The sequence below is a fragment of the Erythranthe guttata genome, chromosome 6 (genome assembly GCF_056151865.1).
Source record: "Erythranthe guttata isolate IM_541 chromosome 6, IM_541, whole genome shotgun sequence".
NCBI lineage: Eukaryota > Viridiplantae > Streptophyta > Magnoliopsida > Lamiales > Phrymaceae > Erythranthe > Erythranthe guttata.
The window spans coordinates 10,026,511-10,038,575 of NC_142538.1; the positions used below are offsets into that span (position 1 = coordinate 10,026,511).

The 12,065-nt window shown below is 33.6% G+C and overlaps 1 pseudogene; it reads left to right on the forward strand.

The window, feature by feature from the left end:
• The first annotated feature begins 988 nt into the window (after nt 1–988).
• LOC105974874 (uncharacterized) lies at nt 989–5,262 on the forward strand (annotated as a pseudogene).
• Nucleotides 5,263–12,065: the final 6,803 nt, after the last annotated feature.

Here is a 12,065-nt window from a genome sequence, read left to right on the forward strand (position 1 = left end):
AAATTTACTTGTGTTTATAATTAATTAAATAGGAGTTAATTTTTAAGAAATCAAATACTGACATTTTTAATAAACTTCTATATTATGACGATAACTCCTATTCTTAATAAACTTTGATTTCTTAAAAAAAAAGTTTGGTAATCTAATTTTCAAAAATCAGATTAAATAGTTTTATAATTAAAAAAAAGTTAGTGTGATAAAAGTAAGTTTCCGTACATACATTAAATTCCACGTCCAATTGTAACTACTCATACCACCCACTATATATAGCACACGTAACCCCCATAGCACCCCACTACTTCACTACATGCCGGTTTTTATATTTACATAGTTGTTTTTTAGAGAATAAATTTTCTATCCACTCTCCCACTACTTAGGTAGTTACCATGTATAAAACAACCGAAACATTGGCTTTTCTATATATATGCATACATATTTCATTCTCACACCCTCATTCACTTTTTAATCTATATATCCTGAAACTTTTGTAGGATTTCTATAATGGCTTCCAATATCACAAATATTGTTGACCTTAGTCCCACTACAATGGCTCGGAGAGTTATTTTACGAGTAATGTTGTGGTTTGTTCCGCATTATGACAACAAAGATGTAATTGTTAGTCTTGATATATATGCTGCTCATGGATTCCAAGGTGATATGCAAAACGTTTTTTTTTTAATTTATTTATTTATTTTAATTACGTCTACAAAATATTTGTATATTGTTGATAATTTATATATACATTATATATACTTATGGTAGGGCGGCAAGGTACATACCAGCATCAAAAAGCAACATATGAATACGTTCAAATCTATACTGAAGGAAGGAAAAACATACATGCTTTGTAACTTCATTGTTAGTCCAAACAGCGGGAACGCTCGAATTACTGGCCATCGGTAAAAAATTACAAGCATTGGATCAACCACCATCACATATCTATTATATGGGATTTTAACAACAAATAATATAGTGTTTTCGTTATAGGATGGAATCAAGTTCGAATGAACTATCAAATTCTATTGTTACAGATCTAAAGGATATGCTCGATCAAATTGAAAGTCCAACATTACGTGAAGTCAAATTACGGACTTTAGGAAAGAGAAGTCATGATGCTAGAAGATACAATCTTCCTTCTGCATCTAAAGTAGCAGCACTTATAGTTGGTGATTTTGATTCTGCCGACGCTGAGCGAGACATTATTGTCAAGACACGATCTGGGTTACTCCGTCGTGTCTCTATAGTATCTCCAGCTTATCTTCCACTTCAGTATACGTTGTTGTTTCCACGTGGAGAAGATGGTTACAGAGATGACATTGCACTAATGATAGGAGCAATTTGGTGACTAATAAGAGACGGAAAGTGTCAATGAGAGAATTTATCGCATTTCGAATTCAAATGCGAACCATTGAGAGCGGAACAATTTTAGGTTCCAAACGTCTATTCGAACAACTTGCGGTCGATTTTTTTAGTATGATTGAATCAGCCTGTTTAGCATATCTTCGGATGCATCAGAAGGAGGGTTGTACAAGGGTCTTTCAAAAGCATATTTGAGAGGAGAAAATAATTCATCAAAAAACGGGAAACGTGTCATATTACCAGCAACATTTATCAATGCAGCTCGCTATATGATACAAATTTATCAAGATGCTATGGCTATATGTCGATGGGCTGGATATCCTAATTTATTTGGTACTTTCACATGCAATCAGAATTGGATCGAGATAACAAGAATTCTTAAGGATGAAGGTTTGAATGTTGAAGATAGACCGGATATTATTTGTTAAGTTTTTAAAATATAATTCGATCAATTCATCAAGGAGATAAAACGGGGAAAAGTATTCGGAAAAGTATTCGGAAAAGTGAAATCAGGTACTACGTAAAAGCTTCTTGAAACTTATGATAACATTTATATAATATTGTCGAATATTATTTTAATCTTCAAATTTTTTTTACAATGACTTATTTGAATTATTATAAAATTAGTAATAACTTATGTTAATTATTAAATTTATTTGAATTGATGTATTTAATAAGTTAAATAATATTATTATAACATTTTTCGGTAGAAGAAAATATTAATATAATATTATTATTACATACACTTATTATAAGAATACCTCATCGTGGAATTTTCACATGTTTTCTAAATATGATCATTTTACAAAGAATTATTATATCTCAGCATTTCTAATTTGTCGGTACATTATGACTATTGTATTGTATTGATATTACATGAGCAAGATCTCCTGCATTTATTTAATTATTAATATGAGTTTTCTATTTTGTATGCAGTGATGTACACAATAGAATTTCAGAAGCGAGGACTACCGCATGCTCATATACTTATCTTCTTACATCCTGACTCCATGTACCCAAGTCCAGAACATATCGACAAGATAATATCTGCTGAAATCCTTGATGAAAATGAAGATCATGTGCTTCATAGTTCTGTCACTTCTCTTATGATCCATGGTCCATGTGGTGTATTTGACCCAACCGCTTCATGCATGGAGGATAGGAAGTGTACAAGGCACTTTCCCAAAAAATTCAATGATCGAACCTCTAATGATAAAGAAGATTATCCGTTGTACAAGAGAAGGGATAATGGTAGGGTAGTCAAAAAAGGAAAAAATGATGTTGATAATAGATTTGTGGTGCCCTATAATCCATATCTGATGATAAGGTACAAGGCACATATAAATATTGAGTGGTGCAACCAATCAAGATCAATTAAGTATCTTTTCAAGCACATCAACAAATGTCATGATTGTGTTACTGCAACTTTTTATGGAACAGGAGCTGGTGACTCACAATCAGAAAATTACGATGAGATCAAGATGTACGTTGATTGTAGATACTTATCACCATGTGAAGCTGTGTGGCGAATATTTGCATTCGATGTTCATTTTAGAGAACCGGCAGTCGAGCGTTTGCCTATTCACCTGCCCAACGAACAAGTTGTATTTTTTGATGGTGATGAGTCTCTTGAATCGGTTATTGAGAGGCCACATGTATTGCAATCAAATTTTTTAGCATGGATGGACGCAAATATTACATATACCGAGGCAAAAGGTCTTACCTATGCGGAATTCCCAGTGAAATTCGTCTGGAAACAACCTTTACGTGCATGAACTCCCAGAAAGAAAGGATTCTATGTTGGAAAAATTCATTACGTAGCCCCAGGAAGTGGTGAATTATATTATTTGAGAATCTTACTCAATATAATTAGGGGGCCTTCTTCTTATATTGAGTTAAGAACCATCAATAATGTGGTTTATCCTATGTTTAGAGATGTTTCCTATGCAATTGGTTTGTTAGATGATGATAAGGAGTACATAGATGGTATTGAAGAAGCAAACCATTGGGGGTTTGCTAAATTCATACGAAATATGTTCACAACTCTTCTATTCTCTAATCAAATGGCACGGCCTGAATATGTTTGGGATAAAACATGGCATTTTTTGAGTGATGATATCCTACGTACGCAAAGAACTATACTGCAATGTGAAGTAGTTTTTCATATATTTTCAAGTATTTGATAAATTTATTACAAAATTTCTTTTCTCTGCCATTTATTATTTTCAGCATTGTTGCTAATTTATTTAATTTATTTTTTATATTTCAGATTTGCAGCTTGATGAAGATGATTTGAAATTTTTTGCCCTAATGGAAATTGAAGAAAATATGCGAAGTAGCAATAAGAGTCTAACTGCTTTTCTAACAATGCTGTTCCCAAACATGTCTCTTTTCCCACAAGTTGAAAATAGACTTATCTATGATGAACTTAATTATGACAGAAGTGCATTAGCTGCCGAACATTAAGAGTTATTGTCAAGTCTCAATGACGAACAAAGGATTGTCTATGATATGGTTCGTGTAAATGAAAGACGTGGTGGTTTATTTTTCCTTTATGGTTACGGAGGTACTGGTAAGACCTATATTTGGAGAACGCTTTCGACAGCTTCAAGGTCAAAAGGTGAAATAGTACTCACAGTCGCATCAAGTGGGATAGCATCTTTATTCATTCCTGGTGGATGAACAACTCACTCGAGGTTTGCCATTCCTTTTAATGTTCACGAAGAATCTACTTGCAACATTCCATGTGAGTCCCCTTTGGCGGAGTAGATAACGAAAGCAAAACTCATCATCTGGGATGAAGCTCCGATGATTCACAAACATTGTTTTTAAGCCGTACATCAATCTTTGAAGGATATCCTAAGCCAGTCTGATCCTGAAAATGAGAACAAACCATTTGGTGGCAAAACAGTTGTTTTTGGAGGTGATTTTAGACAAATATTACATGTCGTGCCAAAGGGAACGAGACAACAAGTTGTGTTGGCGAGCATAAATTCCTCACATTTGTGGCAGCATTGTGAAGTGTTAACATTAACAAAAAATATGAGGCTTTCTTCAACAAGTTCTAATTGCGAGGAACTGAAGAACTTCTCAGATTGGGTGTTAAGTATAGGTGATGGTACTAATGTGATGACAATGATGGAGTTATGGACATTGAGATACCTGATGATTTGCTCATACAATCATCAGGTAACCATTTAGCGTCTATTGCTAAAGAAACTTACCCAAAATTGCTCGCTAATATCATGGATTTTCAATACTTACAACAACGAGCTATATTGGCACCTACTAATGAAATTGTTGAGAAGGTGAACGATTACATGTTGTCTTTGGTTCCGGAAGAGGAAAGAGTTTATCTTAGTTTCGATAGTCCATGTACGGCGAATGAGAGTGTCGACTCACATCATGACATTCATACTCCAGAGTTTTTGAATACTATTACATCTTCAGGTCTGTCAAACCATGAATTAAAGCTGAAGAGAGGTGTTCATGTTATGTTATTGAGGAATATAGACTAGCCCAATGGATTGTGTAATGGTACAAGATTGGCCATTACTCGGTTGGGAAATCGCGTTTTGGAAGCAGAAATAATATGAGGCTCTAATGTCGGACAGAAGGTCTTCATTCCAAGATTGTCATTAACACCGTCAGACAGTAGAATTCCGTTTCACTTTCAGAGGAGACAAGTTCCCATTGTTCTTTCCTTCGCTATGACAATAAATAAAAGTCAAGGTCAATCCCTCCAAAATGTTGGTCCATATCTTGAAAAGTTTGTTTTCTCTCACGGATAACTAACTATATGTAGCTATTTCGAGGTTTACCAGTCGAGAAAGTTTGAAGATACTTATAGTTAACAAAGAAGGAAATACTTCAAAACATACAACAAACGTTGTTTATAAATAAGTATTTCAAAATTTAAGGTATTTTTTATTTACAGTTTTCACATTAGTTCTTATGTAAGCCTTACATTCTACTGTACATAATGTGTTCTTATTATTTCGCAGAGTGTGAAGATGCAATATCATTAAAATGAATGCATTGCCACAAAGAATGAGCTGTCACACAACATCAAAGGTTATTATTGTATTCCATATATTTGTTTCGCATTTTTTCTTTCAATAGTTTTTTTGTGTTATTTGAACTCATATATGATGCTATTGGAAATTGTTAATCTGCAGTAATGTCTTGGGTACCGGTGAAGTGCACACATCTTCTGAGCGATTAAAGTGCGATTTTTAAGGGTTTTTTTATATGAATATTTTTAAGTGTAAAGAAGCAAATGTATATTATATTTGTGACAATTTGTGATTTATTGCTCCGATTTAATAACTGTGTTGTTATTGTGTCATTTCATTGAAATATATAACCCCGTGCAACGCACGGGTTTGGTTACTAGTCTTTATATATAAAAGAAAGGATTGGCCCGAAACCCTAGACCCATTTTGGTGAAATATTTGTTGCCCTAGGGTTATTTTTGTCCATTTACTTTGGAAATTTTTATTTTTATTTGTATCTTATGTTTTCTCGACGGTTTTAAGATATTGCTTAAGCCCCACGATGTAAGAGCAACTCCAGCACTTGTGCTAAAATTTATCACTTCTTTTCAAATTATACACAATAAACAGTGTTTTATCACACCACTTAGTCTGACTCACTCGAGCAGTGATTGTTTATATTTTTAAAACATCACTTTAAAACATCAAATTTGACATCATTACTCGTTCCAATCTATTTTTAATACATAATTTTACATTTTACTATTATATTATATATATTTGATGATATAAAAAAATAGAAAATTATTTTGTATTTAAAATAATAGTAATTTAAATTCAAATTAAATAATTATATTTTAAGTGGTGTTATATTTCAACGACCATTTTAAGTGTTAATTAAATAATTAAATATTGTGAATTTAGAGTTGGGAACTTGTGCAATTGTATGTGATTTGATTTTTGACAAAAGTGATTTTCCATTTTCATTCCCTTGGTGTTTCAAATTTGCAAGTCAAATTTATAACATGCCATGTGGTCTATAATATGAAAGAGCTGCTAGAGGTTCAATTTTTCAGTAAAAGTTGTAAAATTTGCTGAAATTTAGCATATAGCACAACTACTGGAGTTAGCTTTAAAAGCCGCCTATTCCCATTCTCATGCTTTCCTTAATTTTCGCCTTCTCATGACATGGTCTCGCTCTTTTTTTTCTCAGTTCTCACGTTCTAAAACTCCCAATAACTTCCACGTTTTCCACTCAGTTAACTGTATTTTCTTCTCTCTTTATATATTTTTGCCACGGTGATTGTTGTCTGCAATTTTACTCACTGGATTATGAGATCTTTCTTTTTTTTGAACTTCTTTTTTTAATTCTTTCGACCTCTCTGGGTTCTGGAACCGAGTAATAATGGCAGAAGACACAACGACTATAACAGAGTGACAAGAATATTTTCTTGCTCTTTTTTTTTTTTTTTTTTGCTCTTTATATATTATTATGAGAGTTGGCTACCTGAGGTTGTGCTTCTATTTCTTTCCATCTGGTCTCCCTCCGTCTACTATATTTATTTTACTTATAGAACATGAGTTTTGTTATGCCGCTACGCTACTTATTTGATATATTTCAGTCTGTATTTTATGCATAACGATTGGACATTTGGTATTGTGTGGAAGATAAAATATGAAATAATCATATTATTCTTATCTAAATATGGTGTTTTTGGGTTTTAAAAAATTAATTTGAGTCTTCATAATTTGAATAGTGCATCGAGAGATTGTTGACTTTGTTGTCACTTCTTGAAAGTTGAAAGATGCATGTTTTCTTTGTTTGAAGCAACATGCTTCCATTGTTGAATTAGTCATTTTTGGAATTTTTGTTGTTTATTGAACAATACATCTTATATTTCATAAAATAAAAAAAGAAACCATCCTTTTTTTTTCTAAAAATGAAAAATTATTTTACCTTTTTACTATTTTGTGCACGAATACGAGCTTATTAAATTTGACTCATACAACTTGGATTTAAAATTACACTTTGAAATACTATTTAGTATGAAGAATTATAAATTTAGAAGGAAGCCATTTCCTATGATTTTTTAAGTTTCTTTTGCTCCTTATGATTAATTGTGAACTTTTGTCTCTAAATTTTAATCAGCTAAATATTTAAAAATTTATTTATAGTGGACAATTTAGAGGTATAAAGGAGTGTTGTGTTCAAATTTCTCTACTTTTGAGTTAACAATTTAGGAGAAATTATTTTTATAAATTAAGACAGTGAATTGGTCCCATTATCTTATATTAGATTTTTTGGTCATTATATTTGATATATTTTTGTAATTGTTTACCTTATATTTTTTATTGTAGGATGTTATTTACTGTACACTTCTATTATAAGACCGACCTCTAAAATTGAAATTGTAACGCCACAAAGAATAGCAAGTAAAATTTTCCCTAATATAGAGAGATGTATGTATATTGAATTTTATTGCAAAAATGGATATATAAATTATGATTGCAATTAGTGAAATTTTACTTCGTCGTTCTATCGATTTGCTATTCTATATGTTATAGATCTTTATTGATTTTGCTTATATTATATTTTTTTCAATAATTGCCCGTGCAACGCAACATGTAAAGCACGGGACAAAGTACTAGTTTTATATAAATTTGATAGTCAATTAAAATAATTTGAAGGAGAAAATAGTAGCACTCTTATTTTTAATGGGTCAAACCTCATGTTTTTTCACCTCCGTAAAATACCTCCATATTTTTCTTTTAAATAACATCCTTTCCAATTTATTATAGAAAACTGTCGAAAATTGAATTTAAAACGAAAGCAAAATCATATATGTTTATTATAGGCAACCGCCATGCATTTACGATTGACACAAACCCCCAAAAAATTGGAAGAAATATGATCTCACCCATTACCGTCTTCACTACTACAAATTTAGTTTTCCAGTATCAACTATAAAAAAGTTCATAGTTAACTATTTTTTTTTTTCATTAATTTCATAGTAAATTATAATTCTTCATCAGCTATCCGGTATTCTGTTACAATTTTCCTGTGTCAACAACTCAATTATAATTTCTTTATCAGTTAACTATGTTATTATCTAGGTGGCTATTCAATTTATCGTTTCCCTTTGTTGATTCCTCAATCCCGATCATAAACAAAACAAACATCAATCACCTTATCAAACTTCCACATAAAATTGTGAAACACCATTTTATTAGATGACTATATGTAGTAGATTATAATATAGTGGACTACAAATTTTAAAACTAATACAACGGAAAAGAAATCCTGAAGGTGCGTGCAACAAAGAAATTTTTCAATACGGGACTAGGATTTTGGGCTATGATTCAAAGGAGATATTTCCTTCATTTTTTAAGATGCAATGAATTCCCATCTGCTAGGGTTTGCGCGCGCGCGGCAGCCTCAAATTCCATCATGGGGGTGCTAATGCTCTTCCAATGTGAGGCTAGGGTCTTAGGCGACCATTCAGAGGAGATATTATTTCATCTTTTAGGTGGGACAACTTCCAGATCTGCTGCAGGTCGTTCGTGAGAGAAGAGACAAAGGTTAAGAGACGATATAAATATACGTGTTGTGATTAGATACTTAATATGGAAAGAAATGACATAACGAAAATAAAATAAGCCAGCGTAACCACAATTCATATTATGTTTTTTGGGCTCTTTACAAAGGTTCATATATAAAATGGACATTGATATTATTTGGTGAGTTGAGGTGATTTTTCCCACTTTCCCATGAAATTACTGTTAAGATTTAAATAATGAACAAGTGTAAGAAAAAATAATATTTGGGCAAGTATTTTAATTATGGGGCTCTTTGAGAAACAACCCCAGACTTCTTTTAATAAGGAGAGATTCAAAATATTTTGTTTCACTTGAGAAAAACCCATATTCATTTCCAGTCATTATTTTTTCCAATTGTGCCCCCGCCCGCCACATCATCATTGCGTCACGTGCTGGTCATTAGCTTTTTTTTTCTTCGTTTTATTAACTTTTTTTCTGTATCACTTTTATTAATCGTATGTGAAGCATAGTCGATTAAGGAAAATCAACTATGACACAGTCGATTAAGGAAAATCAACTATGACACAGTCGATTAAGGAAATTCATTAAACTTTTTATTTATTTATTTATTTTTTCGTTTTTTTTTTCTTTCTTTTCTAACGGGTTTATTTATCGCTTATGAAGCATAGTCGATTAAGAATCTGAATACTAAAAATAACAAATCACAACTACAAAAAAATGCCAAATCAACTATATTTTACAAGAACAAAAAATATACGAACATTATAATTTATTTATACAATTGGAATCAATAAACAAAAAGTAAAAAAATAAAATATAAGTTGGAGTCGATTAACCTTAATCGACTACCAGAGCATAGTCGATTAACTAAATTGACTATTGAACAAACCTTCTTCACATCCGCCGCCGTGTATTTCATCTCCTCGCCGTACGCGCCCTTCGCCACCAGCTCCGGCTCCGACGGCGTCACCAGAGGGAACGAGTGCGAATCCGTAATGTGCCAGTGGAAGACGTTCAGTTTATTCATGCCGATTGCCCTAATCACCCGCAACAATTCATCCAATTCGAAGCAATTTCTCGAGGTATCCAACGATACTCCGCGATGGGCGAACAACGGCGCGTCGGAAATGTGCAGCCCGACGGCTTCGAGTAGACCAGTATCATCTCTTGAGTATCATAAGAATTCTTTACGAAACGTAAGAAAACTCTTCTTTATTATTTCTCTTCATTATAAAACCCTAGCAAAAGATGACTATTTAAAGATAATAAAACCCTAGAATCCTAATCTAACTAGAAAAGATAATTACCTAAACTAATAAATAATTAATAATCCTCCTATCACTAAACACTCGGCTATACCTATATCCTAAATATACTATTCTAACTAATTAATAATTAAATATTAACTAAACAAATAATTAAATAATAAACTAAATAATATATCGTATCAAACCATCCCTCTTGAAACGAACCTTGTCCTCAAGGTTCGATTCAATCTGGTCCCTCTCCTTTGTGTTTCCACCTATGTTTGACTTCATCGACTTGCTTCCCGATTGACTCCGCAAAACATGATGAACGACCGAGCTTTTTAACACATTGTTCATGCTGATCCAACGAAATTCCAAAGACTACTTTAGCAAAAATATTCAATCTTTTTCCCGACAAATAAACTTTTACAACCGTCTTTTTAGATTTTATCTCATCCAAACTGACCATCGGTTCTTCGTCTTCTTTATTTTTAACACCATGGAAATCTCCTAATATCCACTGTATTTCTTCGTTCTCCTCCCCGGTTAATTTCTCGTGTTCGTCCCACTTTATCTCAGTTGAATCCGATTCTTCTTCTTTAGGCGAACTCACAAAAAATAGGGCTCTTCGAAAAGTCGCCGTCGTCCTCTTCCTCTCCCTTCGACGATAGGCTCGGCAGTGGCAGTAGGTGTGGCTCTTCGAAAAAGTCATCATCGTCATCTTTATCTTCCTCCGGCAATAGGCTCGGCAGCGGCAACGGCGGTGGCATTGGGGGTGTTTGGCAGCGGTCCCTTCGGCTTTGATGATGGCGTTGACGTCGTCCTTGACTTTGTTCGAGCAATTTCTGAAAACTATTCCGTAATTTCGCTACGGATTTTTCCAATCGCTCCAACCGTCTTGTTTCTGACATCATGATTTTCACAAAGTTTTGATGTGATCTCAACTTTGCTCCAGCTTAGCTTTGATATAATCGCTGCTTTGCTAGCGAAGCGTTGGTGTTATCGCAACTTCGCTCTGATACCAATTGATACGATCTCTTGAGTATCATAAGATTTCTTTATTAAACGTAAGAAAACTCTTATTTATTATTTCTGTGCCTTATAAAACCCTAGCACAAGACGACTATTTAAAGATAATAAAACCCTAGTTACCTAAACTAATAAAATAATTAATAATATCCTCCTATCACTAAACACACGGCTATACCTATATCCCAAATATACTAGGGGTTTTTGTGATAAAGTCCACAACCAAGCATGTTTATTATTCTAGGTTTAGGGGCTATATCTCTTTCACCAATAAGCCCATCCCTTTAATATTTATTAGGGGAAAGTACAGTTTGCACCCCTGAACTATAGGGGTTGTCGCAAACACCCCCCTAAACTACAAAACGTACCAAAATAGCCCCTCTAATTCCTGGTCAACGTTTACAAAACTAACACCGTTAGTTTTCTTGTTCATTTACTTTTTTGTCCTCAAATTTTAATTAATAAATTTGACTTGTCAACCACATTCTCTCTCTCCATCTTCTTTCTTTTTGCCTCTATCTTTCATCTCCCATCACTTTCTCCACTCCCAAAAGATCTACTATGGTGGTCCCACGCAGTTCCTCCATGGTGAAATTGCAACTGTCCATCTCCAACGCGTCGGCCCGCGAGAACACCAAAGACGCCCCTGTTGTGAGGTCGTAGGCTCGTAGCAGGGGATCAGAACCGGCTTTCACTCCAACACACCTTCGAACGTCCCGTGTATTTCAAACGTCGCCAACCACGCACCTTCGACGACGTCATTCGGCCCCCTCCTTATTTAATTGAAACTGAAGCGACTCCCAATGTTAGATTTCAGGGCGGACGAATGGTACAATTGAAGTGTCAAAGAGGAGAAAGAGGCACCGGAAAATTTATT